The sequence below is a fragment of the Nannospalax galili genome, unplaced genomic scaffold (genome assembly GCF_000622305.1).
Source record: "Nannospalax galili isolate Female #2095 unplaced genomic scaffold, S.galili_v1.0 scaffold973, whole genome shotgun sequence".
In the NCBI taxonomy this organism is placed as follows: Eukaryota; Metazoa; Chordata; class Mammalia; order Rodentia; family Spalacidae; genus Nannospalax; species Nannospalax galili.
In genome coordinates, this window is record NW_008334020.1 from 1,891,231 (window position 1) to 1,902,847 (window position 11,617).

Consider the following 11,617-nt stretch of genomic DNA (forward strand, 5'->3'; position numbering starts at 1 on the left):
GGGCTAATAATGTGACTTAGTAGCGCAGTATTTAACATGTGCATGACTTTTAGCTGACTTTAATACCCAGTACCACAATTGAAAATAAAGAACAAAATAAAATGAGAAGAGAAAGAGAAGGTAAATTCTCTTCATGGGCAAGATTTAAACATTACCAAGCCCAAAAGTCCTCTGCCATGCTTAAATATAATGGGTCAGTTCTTTGCCACATGCCTGAGATAGCGTGGGTGTAAAGGCAGGATCAGACAAACCCACAGCTAACAATAACTCAGAAGGAAAAGTCAAAAGCCTCTTCCATTAAGATCACTTCTATTCTATGTAGCACTGCAAATTCTATCAAGAGTAATTAGACCAGAAAAAGAATTAAAAGGCACTCCAATTGAAAATGAATGATATAGCACCACATTAAAAAAAAAAAAAAAACTCCTAAGACCAAAACATTTTTATAAGGAACAAATTCAGTACAATTGTAAAATGCAAAATCTACATTCAAAATCAGCACTATTGCTATAAACCAACAATGAACTATCTGAAAAAGAAGCACAAAGAAAGTAAGCATTTACAATAAAAGTAATTGGGAAAAATTTAAGAAGATGAAAGATGTAAGACAATATTGAAAGTGAAATTGAGGAAGCCACCAACATATCAAAAGATATTTCATGTTCACAGCATAGAAGAATTAATATTGTTAGTGTTCATGCTACCCAAAATACTCCAGATTAAATGGAATCCTATCAAAATTTTCATGGCATATTCTAATGAAAACATGGGGAAGAGTCCTTAAATTTTATTGGCACCACAAATGATTCTGAGTAGCCAAAGACATCTTGAGTAAAAGGAAAAACAAAACAAAAAACAAGCAAAAAACACAGAGAAAGGCATTTTACTGTCTGAACTCAAACTAAAATACAAAATTATAGTAATCAGGGGCTGGAGAGATGGTTCAGCCTTTAAGAGCACTGGCTGCTCTTGCAGAGGACCTGGGTTCAATTCCAGCACCCACATGGGGAATAGCAACCATCCATAACTCATAATTCCAGTTCCAAGGAATCCAATAAACTCTTCTGAACTCTGTGGGCACTGAACAGCACAGGTGCACCCACCTACATGTAGGCAATGCATTCTTACACATAAAAAATAAAAATAAATAAAACATTAAAAAATTATAGTACTCAAAACAGTGTGATACTAGCATGAAAACAGGTATGTAGAGCAATGCAATAGAATAGAAAGCCCAGAAATAAACCTACACATATAGTCAATGAATCTTTGAAAAAGTACAAATAATATACAAAATGACATAAAATACCATTTTTAATAAATAGTACTTGGAAAATGTGATATTCACAATTGAAAGAATGAAGTTGGATCTTGTCTTATTCCATATACAAAGAATCAACTCAAAATGAATGAAAGACTTCAACATAAGTCCTGTAACTGTGAAGCTACTAGAAAAAAATATAGGATGAATCTCTCTATGATATCAACCTGGACATTTTTATTTTTATTTATGACAAACACATACGCAATGAAAGTAAATAGAAAATGAGGTTGCAGCGAGGCTAAAAAGCTTCTATGTGGTCAAGGAGACAAAATCCTCACAAAAAGTCAAGAATTGGCTACAAAATAAGAAGAAACACTTGCAAACAATACATAGGATCAAGATAAATATTCAAAATCTATAAGGAAGCAAATATATCAAGAGTTCATAACAAGAATCAATAAACTGCCAAGTGTGGTGATTTACACCTTTAATCCCAGCACTTAGAAGGCAGAGACAGACAGATCTCTGTGAGCTTGAGGCCAACCTGGTCTACAAGGTGAGCACCTGTTTCCTGGGGCTGAGAGGAGACCCTCTGCCAGAAGAAGGAGGAGAAGGAAGATGAGAAGGAGGAGGAGGAAAGGAAGAGAGGGAGAGGAGAAGAAAAAAGAAATAAACTGATTACAATGTGGGCAAAGATCAGATGATTTTATTTAATTTTTATCTGTATTTTGTCTATATGTATGTAAGTGCAGCTATATCTCGCAGTGCCCACAGAGGCCAGAAAAGGGTGTAGGATCTTCCAGAACTTAGGTTATGGACAGTTGCTTGTTGCCATGTTGGTGCTAGGAACCAAATCTAGGTCCTCTGCAAGAACAACCAAGTGCTCTTAACCAGCAAGTCACCTCTGCAATCCTAAGAGATGACTTTTTCAGTTGATGGCATACAAGTGGCCAGTAGGCATGGGAAAAAATATTCAGCTGCAGCATCTTCAGTGAAATTAAAAAACCCAGTTACAATGAGGCATTGCCTCATCCCTGCTAGAATGGATAACATCAGATGGTGTAAAGTAATTGGTATTGCTGATGAAGGGAAAAGAGGGATGTTGCTGGTAGGAAGGTGAATATGTGCAGCCATCATGAAAAGCCACTCAGAGTCTCTCGAAGTGAAAACAAAAGCCATTAGTAACAGCAATGTGTGCAATTATGAAATCAGTATCTCAGAGCAGTAGCTACAGTCTCTGGTTTGTAGCTATGGTGATTCTCCATCACTCAAGACGCAAAGCAGAATGGGGGCAGTGGACAAAGGGGAGTTGGGTGTATATAGAACAAAGAACACTTCTTGTAGGAATATGTCAAGGGATCTATTTTAAAGCAATGTATTACTAAAAATTACTGAGATGAAAGGTAACTCACATGTCAATTAGTTCAGTTAAGCCATACCATAATGTGTAAGTAAATTTAGAATATATTGTATAAGATCAATATATACAATGTTTTTCCATTCATTAAAATATATAATAAACAATAAAATGAATATGGCCAGAGACACAAAACTGGAGATTAAACTGGGTTGAGTTGGAAAGTCAAGGGTATGGGGGAAGCCTGAACTTGTAAGCACCTCCAAATAGCTCCTGTCAACTGTCCCTAACTTTGTGGGGTTCACCCTCCAGTGGCTGCCAATATGTAATTAGATTTCCTAAATGCAATCTAGATGCACAGGGCACATAAGATCTGCCTCACATTTGAGTGGAAGAGGTGAAGTCAGGGGCTTCAGCTTCCCTCTGGGAGCAAGGTTTTGGGAGAGGCTGTGCCTGCTATTATTAGGTCAGCACTGTCAGAACACACTGAGTGGCAAACAGGCACCTGCTTCCTTAAAGTCTCCCGTGGTAGTCAGTCTGAACCCCTTGTTTTTTTTCATTTTCCATTCATTCCATCAGCCATCGGGAAATAAATTAGCCTTTTTTTTTTTTTTCTTGCGCGTTAAATTATTTGAAGTTTGATTTTCCTTTTCTGTTTTCTTTTAATTCAAACCCCCCCACCTCCTTTCTTTTTCTTTTTTTGAAACAGGATTTCCCTGTAGCCACAGCTGACCTGGAACTCGCTATGGAGACCAGACTGGTCTCAATCTCACAGAGATCAGCCTGCTTCTGGCTCCTGAATGCTGGGATTAAAGGCGGGTTGCCACCACACCCGTCTTAGAAAACCCATTTTCTGAATGAGTATTCATTAGTGTTCATTCTTTTGATGGATATTTTTCTCTAGCTTTTATATGATATCAGGCAGTCTCCTGAAACATTTGGAAGTGAGTTCATATTATCTAGAGGAAATGGGAGGCAATGTGTGAACTTTCCAGCCCTGGAAACAAGTCTTTCCACTGAGTGGAGAGTTCACAAGCCAGAGACACCACAGGTAGGACAAGAAGCACATGGGAGGCCATAGCCCTGCATCAAGATTCGTTCTGAGAATCTCAGAAGTAAAGCACAGATTTTTTTTTTCTTCTTATCTACTATGTATCGAAGACACCAATCCAGTACACTTTGCCAAAGATGATGTCAGTTTCGAAGACGAAAGAAAAGATTTAACCTGATTTCGCAGAAGCGCCTAGAGATCTCTGGCTTTCCTCCGCACAAGTCATCCATCATCTGGAGAGAAGGCTATGAGAATGCCTGTGTTCTAGTAAGCATTTCCTTCTGGGCCTGGGATCTGCTGTCCAATAGAATATGGTCAAAATGTGTGACTTGTTCACAATGACGTGTCTGTAGACTGGGGAAACCAAGCCAATTCACATTGGACACGACGTCCACAACTCTCTTCCTACTGCGTCAAACAGGGCAGAGTTAATTTGCACACCTTTGACTTCATTCTACTTTTAAGCGAAATGATTATCGAAAAAATTTACATTGTTCGGTTGTAGCTCAGTAGGGTGCTTGCTTGGCATGCACTAACTTCTGGGTTCTATACCCAACACCTGGTAAAAGCACTCTGCGATGCAGGCAAGAGGATCAGAAGTTTAGGGTCATTCCATCTCGGTGCTGAAATGGAGACCAGAAATATGTAATGTACATTAGTTGATCCTTAGTCGAAACTGTTAAAAAATATCCAGCTGAATATAGCAAAACAATATTCTTTAGTAAGGAATATTAGTTAATTGTTGGTTATGATAGTGCCAGTTTCCCTTTGAGTTTATCAACTTGGGTACTTCCTGTCTCATGGGCTCTATTTTCTGATTTTATACTTTTTTTGTATGAATTTTTAACAGTTTTACATGTTCATTGTTTTTCACTAGAATTTGTATGTTTGCTGTAACTTAGTTTTTAACATAAAAATTACAGCTTATTTTTTATACTAATCACAATCAACTGAGTTAATGCTCTGCCCTCTTCAATAATATTGCATTATCTTAAATATTACATTCTTTCCTTTAAGTGTGTGTGTGTGTGTGTGTGTGTGTGTGTGTGTGTGTGTGGCAGGGGGGGAAGCATGTGCCACACAATACATGTGTGAAAACAAAAAGACAAGTTGCTGGGACTCAGTTCACCCCTTCCACCATGTGAGTTCCAGGCATGGAACCCAGGTCGTCAGGCTTGGTGGCAAGAGCCCTCACCTACTCATATATCTTCTTTCCACAATTCTTCCTTTAATTTTAATAAAAATATTCAAATGTATTAATTTTAAAGAGCAATTTTATTAACATGTATGGATTTCTACCAGTGTGGTACCTCCAAACACACACAAAGCATGTGCTGGTCAAACGATCCTTGAGTTACCCTCTCACCCCACACCTACTCTTCCTTGCTTCTCCTAGTGACTGGTCAGGAGGAAGCTGTGCTTTTCTCAGCATTCCCATGAAAGAGAGAAGATATGGTTTCTGGTTTCTGTATTTGGCCTATTTCACTTACATAGTGTCCTCTGGTTCTATCCATTTTCTTGAAAATGACGAGATGTCATTCTGTCTGACTGAATATTAATCTATGTCCCTGCTAAGCCTGTGCATCATCTACTGTGAAAGTGCACAGTAAACGTGTGCACAGACATGTCTGGGGTGCAGATTTCATTTCCTTTGGATATACATTCAGGAGTGCAATCTCTAGACCATATCACTTCTTTATTGCATATTTGCTATTTACTCAAATATAAATTTTAATGTTATGTTGAAATCATTTAAAAAGTCTTTAGTGTGCACTCTCCTCTGATTTACAATTATCCTGATAAGTAAATAACTTGCTGTTTTACAAAAACCATAGTATAATTTGCATAAAGTAACAAGACAAGACATTATTACCTTATTCCTAAAATTAAGATTTTCACCATTAAGTACAACATTCATTTTAATTTTACTCCCATATGACCTTTATCATATTAAAGAATTTTTCTTTTGTTCTTATTTTTTCATTGTTGCTATTTTTGTCTGTTTTGTGATCCTGGGGTTGAACTCAAGGGCCTCACACATGCTCAGGAAGTGCTGGGTGGTTCAGCTGTGTCTCCAGCCATCTTCATTGCTGTCTTGAGTAGTCATTGCACATTTCAAACAGTTTTGTTTAAAGATATTGAATAATCAGTTTTGATTTTCCATTTTTTTCTTAGATTTATTTTCTTAAACTTTTTACTTTAAAATATTTAACTAACATATAAACTATATAACACGTGACGTTTCATATACATATATTGTAAAATGACTGTCCCATGCTAACTAATTAAAACACTCATCATTGGGTGGAGGTTATAGATCAGTGGCATGGCTCTTGTGTAACATTTGTAAGTACAGAAAACAAACAAAGCACCTCCCCCCAAAGCATCATGTCACATATTTAGTTACGTATGTGTGTCAAGAGAACACGTAGGATCTACTCTCTTAGAAAGTATGTGACACAGAATTAACTGTAGTCATCAGGATACACGTTAGAACTGGCCATCACCAACGTTCTGTACTTTTTGAGCATTATCTTCCTATTTTCCATAGACATTGTTCTATTCTCTGCTTCTATGTCTTTGATGTTTTTAGATCTTACCTGGAAGTTAGTTCATATCATTTGTCTTTCTATGCCTGATTTATTTCACTTAACATAATACCTCCCCGTTTTATCCATGTGAGACAAATGATAGAAATTCTTTCTTTTATGACTGAAGAGTACTTCACCTATCTGTATACCATATTTTCCAAATGCATTCCCCACTGGGTTTGTTCCCACCATGGCCATGTGGGTTGTTATTATATCTTGGCCACTACAAGAAATGCTGTAGTGGGTATGGAGTAGAGAGAGCTCTTTTCCATAATGATTTCATTTATCTTAACCACAATGCTGTGGAGTGATGAAGATGGAGATTTCATTTCCTTTTGATAAGCATTCAGAAGAGGAATTACTCATCATATTGTAGTTCTGCTTTTATTTATTTATTTTTTTGAAGTATCTCTTTACTGCTTACTATATCTATACAAAGTCACATTCCTACTAATGATGTATAAGATTTCTGTACCTTTAGTAACACTTAATTCATATGTTTGATAATAGCCACCTCAGTATTTGTGAGGTGATGTGTTTTTGTGCTTTGAACTGTATTTCTCTGATGTATGATGCTGGGCAATTATTCCATTTACTTGCTGGCTGTTTGTATGTCTATTAAAGGGTAACCTTTGTTATTATTATTATTATTATTATTATTATTATTATTTCAAACAGAGGCAATTTTAACATATTTTTTTCCAGAAATAACTTGAAGCAGGTTACATAAAAATACATATACAATGAAGTTTAAGGGTGGGGGGGATAGGAACAAGAAATCAAATACCAAAGGATTTGCCAACATGGGGTCAACATTGGTGGAATAATGACAGTTTCCATTAGCTCTGTTCTTTTTAGGATTGTTTTATCTATTTCTGTGAAAAATGTTTACAGAACTTTGATAGAGATTCTATTCAGTTCTCAGATAAGTCTAGGTTTGTTTTATCTATTTTAGGATTGTTTTATCTATTTCTGTGAAAAATGTTTACAGAACTTTGATAGAGATTCTATTCAGTTCTCAGATAAGTCTAGGTAGTATGTACAAATTGCCTTATAATCCATAAACATGGGGTAAGTTTTATGTATTTGTGTCTTTTTAAATTTCTTTTACCATTACCCTATTTTTGCAACATAGAGATTATTAATCTCCCTTACTATATTTACATATGCATAGTGTGTATGTATGTGTCATACATGTTGAAATGTGGATTATGTTTGTGTGTGCCCATGTATGTGGAGATCAGAAATTGATGTCAATTTCCCAGCCCATGGCCTTTCCTCTATAATTCTCTTCCCCACCCCTTTTTTCTTAAGACAGGGCCTCCCTGTCATCTCAACTGGCCTGGAGCTCATTATGTAGATCAAGCTGGCCTTGATCTAACAGAGATCTGCTTGCCTCTGCCTCCCAAGTGCTGAGATTAAAGGCATACACCACAACACCCCTGCCTTATTTTTTGAGACAGGGTCTTTCTGAACTTGGGGGCTGTTGATTCAGCTGCATTGGCTGACCAGCAAGTTTTAGGATTCTGCCTGTCTCCACCTGTCACATACTGTCCTGCTGGCTTTCATATGCATGCTGGGGACCCATATTCAGGTCCTCAAGCTTCTGTAGCATATGCTATGCCAACTGAGTCACTTTCTAGCCTAAATAGTATATATATTCTTATTTTATTTATTATTTTGATTTTATGTATATGATTATATTGCCTGCATGTATGTAAGTACATCCAGGTAGTGCAATGCCCACAGAGGTCAGAAGAGGGTGTCAGACTCCCCTGGAACTGGAGTTACAGACAGGTTGTTAGCTACTGTGTGGATGATGGGACTCCAACCCGAGTTCTCTGCCAGAGCAGTCAGTGCTCTTAACTGCTGAGCCAACTCTTCAGCCCCATAAATATTATGTTTTTGATACTAGAATAACTGAGGTTTTTAAATTTTTTCACATAATTTATCATTAACAATATACTACTGATTTTGTATGATGAGTTCATACTCTCTAATTTTACTGAATTTATTTTAAGAATATTTTATGGAATCTTTAGGTATTTCCATGCATAGTATCGTGTTGTCTATGGAGAAAATTTCACTTCTTTTCCAACTTGGACTCATTTTAAGTCTTTCTCTTCTAAGTGCTCTGGTCTGTACTGAATAGTATTGTAAAAGTGGGTATCTTGATTGCAGAGGAAAAGCTTTCAAGTAGCACATTGTCTTTGGATGTTGAACAAGCAAAGCATCCTACAGCTAAATCCCACTTCCTCATAGTTTGTGATAATTTTGCTTGTTGAATTTTGTATTTTGTAAAGCGCTATTGTATTGTATCTTATTAGAAAATTGGCTTTTAGGGACTGGAAGGATAGCTCAGTGGTTAAGGGTACTTGTTGTTCTTGCCAAAGACTGGAGTTCAGTTCCCAGCACCCACATTGGGCAGTTCACAACAGCCTGTATCTCCAGCTCTAGAGATTCCAATGCCTTTCTTCTGGCCTCCACAAGCACCCACATACATGTGAGCACATACACAAATATACACACACATAAATAAAAAACATTTTAAAGAATACAGAGAACTGACCTTTAATTTTCATGTTTTCTGTTTCCCTTGCCTGATTTTGGTATGTGAGTAATGCTGAACTTAAAGTGAGGGTAAAGGACCCAGGTTTGATGGCACACCCCCTTAATTCCAGCAAGTGAAAGGCAGAGGTTGGTGGATCTCTATGAGTTCAAGACCAGCCTGGTCTACACAGTGAGTTCCAGGCCAGCTGTGACTACAGGGAGACCCTGTCTCAAAAACTAAAAAATAATAAATAAATAAATAAATAAATAAATAAATAAATAAAATGAGGATAAAGGTACTCCCTCCTATGCAATTCTCAGAGTAGTTTGTGAAGGATTGGTGTTAATTCTCTTTCAATATTTGGTTGAGTTAACTCTTAAGGCCATTCAGTTCAATCCCCACCTCCCCAGGTTTTTAATTGCTGTTTCATTCTTCATTGATCTGATCAGCTTTTTTCCTTGTTCACAATTTGGTAATACGTGTCTAGGAGTCTACCCATTTCTTCTAGATCATCCAGTTCATCTTCATGTATTTGCTCACAATAGTTTCTTATAATCATTTGCATTTCTGTAGTATTAGCTGTACTGTCTCTTCTTTTATCAATGCCCTTAAGACCTCATTCCTTTTTCTTGATTAGTCTGTCAAAAAGTCTGTCAGTTTTATTACTCTTCCCAAATATATGCTAATTGTGTTGGCCATTTTTATTACTTCTGTTTCATTGTTTCTGCTCTGACTTTTATTATTGCTTCCCTCCTATTGATTTTGACTTCATTTGTTCTTTTATTTCTACTTCCTTATGGTATGAAGTTAGGGTATTGGGAGTTCTTTTCTCCCTTGATGTGGGTATTTATCAGTGTAATGCTCCTTCTTAGAACAGTTTTTGTATATCACATGAGTTCTCATATGTTGCATGTTCAGTTGTGTGTCTAAACCTAATTTGTGGTATTCACTTATTTCTTCTTCGATCAACTACTTTTTTAGAAATGTATTGTTTATTTTCTACATATTTCTAAGATTCCTCCTGTCATTAAATTCTAGTTTTATACCACTGTTCTCAGAAAAGATCCCTAAGATGATTTAAGTATTCTTAAATCTGTTCAGAATTTTTTTGTGGTTTGACATATGATCTATGCTGAGAATATTCTGTACTCGTGTGTATTCTGTTGCCAATATGTGCAATGCTCTGTATGTCTTTTAGTTGCATTTGGTTCAGAGAAAAACATCTACTGCTTTCTTCTTGGTTTTCGGCCTGCAGGATCTGTTCCTTTTGCAAAGTGGTCTTGAAGTCCTTTATTGTTACTGTACTGTGTGGGTGTATTTTTCATCATTCCCATCAATGTTTGCTTCATATATTGAAGTGCACCAGTGTTAAATGAAAAAATATTCACAATTATTACATGATCCTAATGAATGGAGCCTGTATTATTATATAAAAACCTTTTTGTCTCTTGAGAAACATTTTGTTTAGAACTCTGTGTTTTGATATTAAGTATAGCTACCCTTTCTCTTTCTGGTTTTCATGGAATATCTTTTTGCATTCCTTCCCTTAGGGATGACTATCAATAAATGCAGTCATGATCTTGCAACCCTCTCGCTACACAGACTGGTTCTCTTGTATATCTTCTTTGCGTTCGAAGAAGAGCCCCTCAATTAATTGTCAATAACTGCAAATCTGTTTTCAAGTTTCATTGTATTGTTTTCTTCAGTGGGCTCTAAAGAGTGGTCTGTAATATCTGGCATTTCCACTTAGCTAAATCCATTTATGATTCATCTCTATTGAATGAAATTAACGGATATTTTTCTTACTAAGTAGTATAGTATTACTTATTTCTTCATCCTCTTGCCGAAGAATACCTTCATTTCTTTCAGTTTTATTGATTATAAATAAAAGTACTATAAAGTTTTGGGTATGATCAGAAGTTTTCAAATCATGTCAGTGAACACAAAGAAGTGTAATTGTTGGCACATATGTAATTGTTAGCACTTATGGTTAAGACTGTATTTAGCTCAAAACACTACCAAAACAATTTTCAAAAAGTATCTGAACCATTTTGAATTTCTTTAAGCAAATAATATTCTATATCCTCTGATCCTCTGTGTGTATGTGTGTGTGCATGTGTGTGTTATATTTTTAACTATTTTAATGTGAATGTGGTGAATTTGTATGTTTGTGGAGCTCTGCTTAGAACTTTTGTCTATTTTTTATTGCATTATTAGTTTCTTATTATTGAGATTTAGTTTTTATATATTCATGATCAATGTCTTTATTAGATATGATTGCAAAATCTGTAAATATTTTCTCCTTACAGATCAATGTTTTGGAATTTATTGGGTTCCATTTCTAAAATAAGCATTTCCAATGCCAAAGCCATGATTTTATCCTATATCTTATGGTTTTATTTTTTACATTTTGATATGTAATCTGCCTTTAACAAGGTGTGAAATATATGTGAGCTATTATTGTTTTATCTTTTTTCTAGGAATATCTAATTTTTCCAGCATCATTTGTTCAAAAGATTATTATAACTCTATTGTATTATGACTGAGCCTTTGCCAAAAAATCTCTTGAATATATTTATGTTTCTCTGTGTTCTGCTTCCTTTCCCTAGTATTTCATTGTGTGGATTTCTGAGACATTAGAAGAAGCTGTAAAGCTGAAAACTGTGCAGTCTCAACCTTTCTTCTTCCATGCCACCATGTCCAGCTCGCCGTATCTTTTTGTTCTATACCTTTCCTATGTTGATGGGATGGTAATAAGATTTGTTAAAGTTTGTGTGTGTGTGTGTGTGTGTGTGTGTGTGTG

At 36.0% G+C, this 11,617-nt stretch overlaps 1 pseudogene; it reads left to right on the top strand.

Moving 5' to 3' along the window:
- Positions 1-11,617, top strand: part of LOC103730724 — a 43,909-nt pseudogene that overhangs the window by 29,052 nt on the left and 3,240 nt on the right.